Source organism: Mchenga conophoros, linkage group LG4 (genome assembly GCF_057382185.1).
Source record: "Mchenga conophoros isolate Kocher_MC1m ecotype Shallow Benthic linkage group LG4, M_conophoros_male_GT1.1, whole genome shotgun sequence".
NCBI classification, from domain to species: Eukaryota; Metazoa; Chordata; class Actinopteri; order Cichliformes; family Cichlidae; genus Mchenga; species Mchenga conophoros.
Window position 1 is genome coordinate 16,146,275 of NC_140529.1, and position 10,790 is coordinate 16,157,064.

Consider the following 10,790-nt stretch of genomic DNA (forward strand, 5'->3'; position numbering starts at 1 on the left):
TTACAACTAATAGTTGTCAGTTTCTTGAGGGTTAGGGGCTTCTTCAAAAGCCGGGCAATGGTTGGAAGGCTAATTGATGGCACATTGGCAAAGGTGTCATTGCTGTTCTCAATAGCCTGTTTGATTTCAGACAGCCGTATGTCATTCCTTGCCCTGACCATTTCCACCACAGCCAACTCCTGCTGGTCAGTCAAAACACGTGGGCGACCACCACCAGGTTGTTTCCTGTTAATTCTGAGGACAATCATATACTGTCAATATTGAAGTATTACAAATTACATTACTGTAAACTGACAATTACATGTTGTTCATCTATACAATAGAGTACTATATTTTAGAAGTGAAGTTGCTATAGCAGACATACCGGTTTTCTTGGCGAAAAGTTCTAATGATAGAGCTGACAGTTGACCTTTGTAAATTAGGCTGTACCAACTAGGGGTGGGGGAAAAAATCGATACTGTGTAGTATCATGATATTTTGTTTGCTAAAAATGTATCGATACAGGGACAGCAGAAATCGATATTTTGTTACAAAAAAAGTTTTTGCGGACTGGAACATGCTCCGACTTCAGAGCATGTTGATCAGCTCCTTTTTCTGAGCAAGAATCCTGACATTCCCTTCACTGTCCAAATGTGTTTTAATTTATTTAATGTAAAATTATATTTTGTTTTAATTTACTTTCAAATTCTTCAGTTGCTGAATGAGCTGCATAGTTTTCATAAATTGCATAGTTCAGAATAGCTATAATTGTACCAGACGGTTGCATTCAGTTAAGTTGGACTAGACTGTAATACAAACCGTTCAGTTTGTCAACAATAAAACTGACTGAAATGAGAGAAAGACTGAGTGCGAGACTTTGATATTAGATAAAATGAATATTGATAAAGTTTACCTTTATGTACAGAATCTGAATATCGCAAAATATTTAAAAAAAAATTGCAATAATATCGTATCGTGCATTAAGTATTGTGATAATATCGTATCGTGGGATGTATGATGATTCCCACCTCTAGTACCAACCTGGCAGCGTCAGCCATGGTAAAGCCTCTGTTAACCACATGGTCAACAATGATGGGCCAGACTTCATTAGAGATGATGGTGGGTTGTCTTCTGCCTACATTTCTCTGAAGACCACCTCTCTGTTGAGGAGCACCACCACCTCTTTCGCTTTGTCTATGCCCACCTCTCTGTCGAGGAGCACCACCACCTCTTCGATGAAGATTTCCTCTCCCTACAAGTCTATCCTGCTCCATATTTGAACAGTGCAAAGTCTCAAACACAGTTCTACTTACAGTTTTTTTTTTATTGGTTTGGCACAGTTTCCACAAGCAATTGGTACATTTTCAAAACTCTTAGTACTTATATCACAACAGATCATCAAAAGTGCACCTTTTCCAAACATTTCAGCATATTTTCAATTGTGTTAGTACAATACACATAATGACAAAATATCATTTTCACTACACAAAATAAGTGTTTCATCTAAATAAATGTTTCGTTCACAGTTATTGCCTTTCATAATGTTATCACTATAAAATTTTTGATTTGCATCTCTTATTAGTCAGTTTAATACATTTTTCTGTCATTTAATTCAACCGATCTTAATGTTTAATCAATGACTCATTCATTATGTCCATGGATTTTCAACTTGACTGATTGTTGTCTGGTCATTTGTAAGTTCCTTTTGAGAGGAACAATGTCCAGGTGAAACAACTGCGTTCAGAATATATTCAGGTACAACACTAAACTGGCATGCAATTACTGTAACAGAGGGTGATGGAGCTGGACGCTGCTGTGAATCATCACAAGTATATTTTTGTTGATGAGGCCGGTTTCAATCTGGCAAAAACTAGGCACAGAGGACGTAACCTTATTGGGCTACCATCCACGTCCCTGGACAACGTGGGGGGAACATCTCAATGTGTGCAGCTATATCTGAAGATGGTGTGGTAGGCTGTAGACCAGTTCTAGGGTCATACAACACTGAACACCTGATAGTTTTTTTTTTAAATGAACTGGGGCAGGCCTGTCAGGGAGAAGACATCGTCTATGTTGTTGTATGGGACAATGTCAGCTTCCACCATGCACAGCTGGTTCAGGAATGGTTTCAAACATATCCTCGCTTCATGACCCTCTATCTTCCACCATATTCCCCTTTCCTCAACCCAATTGAGGAATTCTTCTCTACATGGAGGTGGAAGGTGTATGATCGCCATCCCCATGAGCATGTCTCCCTTCTTCAAGCCATGTGTGAAGCTTGTGGTGATATAACTGCTGAGCAATGTCAAGCCTGGATTCGTCATGTCAGGAGATTTTTCCCACGGTGCCTGAACAACGAAGACATCCACTGTGATGTTGATGAAAACTTATGGCCCAATGTTAATGACCGGCTTGATTAATTGTATAAAAGTGATAAATATAAAAATATATTTATATATATATATATTTTATGTCTGAACATAAGTGTAATATTTGCTGTGTAAAGTTTTACAGTTCAGTTACACTCATTCATCACCAAGGACAATTTGAAACCCTTACCTTGTATTATTTGCTCCTGAATGAAATGATTGGTAAAAGTACTAAGTTGAAAAAAGATCTTACTGTTTTGTTTGGGTGATTAAAGCAAATGTTCTCAAAATATATCACAATGATCATGTGTTCTGAAACAATGATTAAGTGGAATGAAAATATGTGCAAATACAATGAAATCATGACATCAGATTTTAAAGAATGACTAGTGGTGTTACAAATGTGATCACATGTGAGTTTTGTACTGAGAGATTTAAAAATGCACACTTTAGTTATGAAAATAGTACCAAACCAATTAAAAAAAACTGTATATGGTAACTAATTGTGATGATCAGGGGGAAACAATTAGGAATTAGTATTTCTATATTGAAAGCTATTACAGCAATGTGTAACTTACAAATGACCAGACAACAATCAGTCAAGTTGAAAATCCATGGACATAATGAATGATTCATTGATTAAACATTAAGATCAGTTGCATTAAATGACAGACAACTGTATTAAACTGACTAATAAGAGATGCAAATCAAAAATTTTATAGTGATAACATTATGAAAGGCAATAACTGTGAACGAAACATTTATTTAGATGAAACACTTATTTTGTGTAGTGAAAAGGATATTTTGTCATTATGTGAATTGTACTAACACAATTGAAAACATGCTGAAATGTTTGAAAAGATAAAAGATAAAGATGACCTTTATTAGTCCCACAGGTGGGAAATTTGTTTTGTTACAGCAAAAGTGCAAAGTTATGCAGCAGAAATTAGAAAACACTGGAATGCAATAAAATAAAGTAAAAAATAAAATACTATATATAATAGAATAAAAATAGAATAATATATACAATAGAATAAAATAGAATACCAATACTATATACAACTGATTAAGAAAATACAAAAATACAACTTTGTCAGAGAAAGAATTGCACATATAGCAGTCTTATTGCACGTATGAGGGTTTGATCAGCCGCAAAAGTCTTTGTTGTGGAGTCTGACAGCAGTGGGGAGGAAAGACCTGCGAAATCTCTCCGTCCCACTGAAGGAGCTGCTCAGTGCTGTCACAGTCTGCTGCATGGGGTGGGAGATGTTGTCCAACAGGGATGACAGCTTAGCTGCCATTCTCCTGTCACTCACCACCTCCACTGGGTCCAGAGGGCATCCTAGAACAGAGCTGGCCCTTCAGATCAGCCTGTTCAGTCTCTTCCTGTCCCCAGCAGAGATGCTGCCGCCCCAGCAGACCACTCCATAAAAGATGGCTGAGGCCACCACAGAGTCATAGAAGGTCTTCAGGAGTGGGCCCTCCACTCCAAATGACCTGAGTCTCCGCAGCAGGTACAGCCTGCTCTGCCCTTTCCTGTAGAGGGCGTCTGAGTTATGAGTCCAGTCCAGTTTGTTGTTCAGATGAACAAAGGTACCTGTAGCTCTCCACAGCCTCAATGTCCATACCTTGGATGTTCAGTGTTTGCAGTGGAGAATGCTTGTGCCTGCGGAAGTCTACCACCAGTTCCTTGGTTTTACTGGCGTTGATCTGGAGGTAGTTCAGCTGGCACCAGTCCACAAAGTCTTGGGTCATTCCTCTGTACTCCTTGTCGTCCCCATCAGTGATGAGGCCGACTATTGCAGAGTCATCAGAGAACTTCTGCAGGAAGCACTGGGTGGAATTGTGGGAGAAGTCTGCAGTGTAGATGGTGAAGAGGAACGGCGCCAGACCGTTCCCTGTGGGGCCCCCGTACTGCAGACGACCCTGTCCGACATACAGCCCTGAGCCCTCGCATACTGTGGTCAGTCGGTGAGGTAGTCCAAAATCCAGGTAGTGAGGTGATGGTCCACTCCAGAGTTCTCCAGCTTGTCCTTCAGGACCATGGGAAGAATGGTGTTGAAGGCACTGGAGAAATCAAAGAACATAATTCTCACAGTGCTCCCAGCGGTCTCCAGGTGAGAGAGGGAACGATGTAGGAGGTGGATGACGGCATCATCCGCTCCAATGCCAGGTTGGTAGGCAAACTGAAGTGGGTCCAATGATGAGCTCACCAGGCGCCGAAGCTGAGCCAGGACCAACTGCTCCAGGGTCTTCATCAGGGGGGATGTCAGAGCCACCTGTAGCTGGCTCTGACATAAGAGAAGAAAAGCTGTTGAGGTCCTTGGGGCGTGAAGTCTTTGGCACTGGTACAACACAGGAGGTTTTCCAGAGCTGTGGGACTCTTCCCAGCCTCAGGCTCAGGTTGAAGAGATGCTCCATCACCCCACACAGTTGGTCTGCGCAGGACCTGACGACCCTTGAGCTGATGCCGTCTGGACCCGCTGCCTTCTTGGCTTTAATCCTCCTCAGTTCCCTCCTAACCTGGGTGGTTGAGAGACACAGACTGGAGCCTTGTGTTGAGTGTGTATTGGATGCTGTTGTTGGGGGTGGGGAGGAGTGAGCAGGGTGAATAGAGGAGGTGTGAAGAAAAAGGTGCACTTTTGATGATATGTTGTGATATAAGTACTGAGAGTTTTGAAAATGTACCAATTACTTGTGAAAACTGCGCCAAACCAATTAAAAAAAAACTGTAAGATAGTTAAAGAGCTCCTCCATAAAATTTGCAATGATGGACCAATTGGTACTTACACACACAGATGGGAATTTTTTAAATTTAAAGTTAGAGAATTTTCAATTACGTTTAGTAAAATGAAAAGTAGACAACAAAAGGAATTTGAAAGTAAATTACTTTACAATATAAATAACTATTGTAATAGACAGTTTATGTCAGAGGCTGATAAGAAATCCTTTTTGTCTTTACAGGCTCAATTAGATGATTTATACAAGAAAAAGGCTCGTGGAGCATACATTAGAGCTCGTACAAAATGGATAGAAGAAGGTGAAAAAAGTACTTCATATTTCTACAATCTGGAGAAATGGAGGCAAGAGAAGAAATCTATTAATACATTAATTTTAAATGGGGAAGAATGCACAAATCATAAGACTATAGCAGAAGAAATACATAAATTTTATTCTAATTTATACTCATCTAAATATTTATTTATAAATATTACTGATTCGCTTACTTTTTTTATCAGATTGAACCTTATATTCCAAAAATCAATTCTGTATTCAGAGAAATTTGTGATTCTGATATATCATTGGATGACTTAGATCAAGCCTTAAACAAACTGAAAATGGACAAAGCTCCTGGTCAGGATGGCTTGACTGCCATACAGGGAGTGCAGAATTATTAGGCAAGTTGTATTTTTGAGGAATAATTTTATTATTGAACAACAACCATGTTCTCAATGAACCCAGAAAAACTCATTAATATCAAAGCTGAATGTTGTTGGAAGTAGTTTTTAGTTTGTTTTTAGTTTTAGCTATTTTAGGGGGATATCTGTGTGCAGGTGACTATTACTGTGTATAATTATTAGGCAACTTAACAAAAAACAAATATATACCCATTTCAATGATTTATTTTTATCAGTGAAACCAATATAACATCTCCACATTCACAAATATACATTTCTAACATTCAAAAACAAAACAAAAACAAATCAGCGACTTGAAGAAGGTGTCTTCCAGAAACTGGCAGTAGGACTGGGAGTTGAGCTTGACTCCATCCTCAACCCGAAAAGGCCCCACAAGCTCATCTTTGATGATACCAGCCCAAACCAGTACTCCACCTCCACCTTGCTGGCGTCTGAGTCGGACTGGAGCTCTCTGCCCTTTACCAATCCAGCCACGGGCCCATCCATCTGGCCCATCAAGACTCACTCTCATTTCATCAGTCCATAAAACCTTAGAAAAACCAGTCTTGAGATATTTCTTGGCCCAGTCTTGACGTTTCAGCTTGTGTGTCTTGTTCAGTGGTGGTCGTCTTTCAGCCTTTCTTACCTTGGCCATGTCTCTGAGTATTGCACACCTTGTGCTTTTGGGCACTCCAGTGATGTTGCAGCTCTGAAATATGGCCAAACTGGTGGCAAGTGGCATCTTGGCAGCTGCACGCTTGACTTTTCTCAGTTCATGGGCAGTTATTTTGCGCCTTGGTTTTTCCACACGCTTCTTGCGACCCTGTTGACTATTTTGAATGAAACGCTTGATTGTTCGATGATCACGCTTCAGAAGCTTTGCAATTTTGAGACTGCTGCATCCCTCTGCATGATATCTCACTATTTTTGACTTTTCTGAGCCTGTCAAGTCCTTCTTTTGACCCATTTTGCCAAAGGAAAGGACGTTGCCTAATAATTATGCACACCTGATATAGGGTGTTGATGTCATTAGACCACACCCCTTCTCATTACAGAGATGCACATCACCTAATATGCTTAATTGGTAGTAGGCTTTCGAGCCTATACAGCTTGGAGTAAGACAACATGCATGAAGAGGATGATGTGGACAAAATACTCATTTGCCTAATAATTCTGCACTCCCTGTATTTTATAAATTCTTCCGGAAAGAAATAAAATAATTTTTCTATTAGGGAAATCATTAGTAATGAAACATTAGCAACGACAATGAAACAGGGTCTTATCTCCCTTATTCACAAACCTTGTAAAGATAAAAGATTAATCGATAATCTACGACCAATTACTCTATTGAATACAGACTATAAAATTCTTGCTCATGTTATTGCAAACTGATTAAAGGACGGATTAGATCAGATTATTAGTTCCTTAAGAATCGTTCTGTCCACAATAATATTAGATTGGTTTAGATCTACTGGATTATAATCACTTAATTGAAGATGATGGTGTGATTCTTTTTTTAGACTTTTATAAAGCATTTGATACGGTTGAACATCCTTTCATTTTAAAAGCTTTACAGTATTTTGGTTTTGGTAAAAAAAATTCATAGATTTAATTTCTTTATTATACTCTGACATCAATAGTTCTATTTCTTTACCTTTTGGAACGTCTAAACCAGGGGTCGGCAACCTGCGGCCCTGGAGCCACATGCGGCTCTTTAGTCCTTATAGCGCGGCTCCGCGTGGTTTGGGAAAATAAATTAGAAGTATTTAGCTGAGGTGTATTTTCAGAATCAGAATCAGAATCAGAATCAGAAAGGGTTTTATTGCCAAATGTTGAGCAGGTTTACAACATTAGGAAATTGCTGCGGTGCTTCAGTGCAAACATACTGTCATAAATTACGCTTAAATAGACATGAAAATAAAAATAAGAATAAGAATTAAAAGTGCTAAGTAGATAGATATATACATGATATATACATGAGTGCAGGTGGTGATCAGTGCCAAACATGGAATGATGCAGTGAACACAGCGTAGGGTCATGTGTTAGTGGTGGGAACAGTCGTACGTTTATTGTTCATGTGTCCAACAGCAGAGGGGAAGAAACTGTTCTTATGGCGAGAGGTTCTGGTGCGAATGGACCGGAGCCTCCTTCCTGAGGGGAGCAGGTCAAACAGACTGTGTCCAGGGTGAGAAGGGTCAGCTAAGATCCGAGCTGCACGCCCCAGTGTCCTGGAGGTGTACAGGTCCTGCAGAGATGGGAGTCTGCAGCCAATCACCTTCTCAGCAGAGCGCACAACATGCTGCAGTCTCTGTTTGTCCCTGATAGTGGCTCCAGCGTACCACACAGTGATGAAGGAGGTGAGGATGGACTCGATGATTGCGGTGTAGAACTGCATCATCGTCCGTGTTGGCAGGTTGAATTTCTTCAGCTGCCTCAGGAAGTACATCCTCTGCTGGGCTTTCTTAACGACGGAGGTGATGGTGGGCTCCCACTTCAGGTCCTGAGTGATGGTGGTACCCAGGAAGCGGAATGAGTCCACAGAGGTGATGGGGGTGTCAGACAGGATGATGGGGGGGAGTGGAGCTGTGTGCTTCCTGAAGTCCACAATAATCTCCACTGTCTTCTGGGCATTCAGCACCAGGTTGTTGTGGCTGCACCAGGACACCAGACGTTCAACCTCCCTCCTGTAGGCAGACTCATCCCCGTCCGAGATGAGTCCAATAACGGTGGTGTCATCTGCAAACTTGATTAGCTTGACAGACTGGTGGGTGGAGGTGCAGCAGTTGGTGTACAGGGAGAAGAGCAGAGGAGAAAGAACACAGCCCTGAGGGGAGCTGGTGCTGATGGTCCGAGAGTCCGAGACATTCTTTCCCAGCCTCACATGCTGCTTCCTGTCCGTCAGGAAGTCAGTGATCCACCGGCAGATGGGATCAGGCACATTCATCTGGGAAAGCTTGCCTCGGAGATGGTCTGGAAGGATGGTGTTGAAGGCAGAGCTGAAGTCCACAAACAGGATCCTGGCGTAGGTTCCTGGAGAGTCCAGATGCTGCAGGATGAAGTGTAGGGCCATGTTGATGGCGTCATCTACAGATCTGTTGGCTCTGTATGCAAACTGCAGGGGATCCAGGAGGGGGGCCGTGAGGGTCTTGAGATAGGAGAGAACCAGGCGCTCAAATGACTTCATGACCACAGATGTCAGAGCCACGGGTCTGTAGTCATTTAGTCCAGTGATCCTAGGTTTCTTGGGGACAGGGATTATGGTGGAGGACTTGAAGCAGGCAGGCACATGACATGCCTGCAGTGAGGAGTTGAAAATGCCAGAAAACACTGGGGCCAGCTCGTGTGCACAGTGTCTGAGGGTGGCAGGAGACACACCGTCTGGGCCGGGAGCTTTCCGAGCATTCAGACTCTTAAACTGCTTCCTCACATCTGCTTCATGAATATGAAGAGTTGTGGTGGGAGGAGGTGGTGTGAAATCCTCTTTTGTGTGGGGTGAGGAGGGGGGTGTTGTAGGTGAAGTGTTTGAAGGTGGTGATGGCTCTATGGAGGGGGGAGAGGTGGGGGAATTAGTGTCCAAAGTGCCTCTATTGTTGGGGCCGTTGGAGGTGTGAAGGCTGCCTGATGGCTCGTCAAAACGGCAGTAGAAGTCGTTGAGGGAGTTGGCCAAGAGCAAGTCATCAGTGGAGTGGGGGGTTTTAGGCTTGTAGTTTGTGATATTCCTAAAACCTTTCCACACAGAGGCCGAGTCATTCTCTGAAATCTGCTGCTGCATCTTCTCAGAGTGCTGATGTTTAGCAATGTCCACTTCTTTAGTGAACCTGTACTTGGCCTCTCTGTAGCAGTCCCTGTCTCCGCTTCTGAACGCCTTTCTCTTTTCCAGCCACAGCTTTTTGAGTTTAGGAGTAAACCAGGGTTTGTCATTGTTATAACTCACCCTGGTGCGTGATGGCACAATGCTGTCCTCACAGAAGTGGATATAGGAGGTGACAGTGTCCGTAAACTCGTCCAAGCTGTTAGAAGCAGCCTTCATTGTGTCCCAGTCTGTAGACTCCAAACACGTGCGAAGCTCCTCCACAGCCTCGTTGCTCCACAGTTTTTTGGTCCTCACGACAGGTTTGGAGAGCTTCAGCCTCTGTCTGTACGCGGGGATTAGGTGGATCATGACGTGGTCAGAAAGTCCAAGTGAAGCGCGGGGCACCGCACGATAGGCCCCGCTGATCGTGCTGTAACAGTGGTCTAATGTCCTCTCCTCTCTGGTCGGGCATTTAATATACTGCTTGTATTTGGGAAGCTCATGGCTCAGATTGGCTTTGTTAAAGTCCCCAAGAGCAATGATGAGAGAGTCCGGGAATGTCCGCTCCATGTGCAGTATCTGCTCCGCGAGTGCGCACTGAGCTGCCTGCGCATCCGCATCTGGCGGGATGTAAACAGCGGCCAGGATGAATGAAGCAAACTCCCGCGGAGAATAAAACGGCTTGCAGTGAATAAAAAGGTATTCCAGAGAGGAAGAGCAGTGCTGAGCAATCACTGTTACATCTGTGCACCAGCCACTATTAATGTAGAAGCAGACACCTCCACCTTTGGTCTTACCAGAGAGAGAGGCCTGCCGGTCCGTGCACAGCAGATGAAAGCCCTCCAGCTTTAGCGTGCTGTCCGGGATGTCCTCACAGAGCCACGACTCCGTAAAACATAAGACACAGGAGGAGGCAAAGTCTCTGTTCATGCTTCTCATCAGGGCCAGCTCATCTATCTTATTCCTGAGTGAGCGTACATTGGAAAGGAAGATCCCAGGAAGAGCAGTTCGCAGTCCACGTCTCCTCAGACGCACGAGTGCGCCGGCTCGCTTACCTGATCAGAGTCTGCAGTAAATCTGCCGCAAATGCGACAAATATTGGAAGTAAATCCACAGGTGTTGTAGTCCTGTGGTTAAGAAGCTCTTCTCTGGTGTAAGAATATCCAGAGGAGTGCCCAGACACAGAAGTTATGCACAAAAACAAAACAGAAGTAACGCACTGAAGCACCAGGGCATCCATACGCGGCGCCA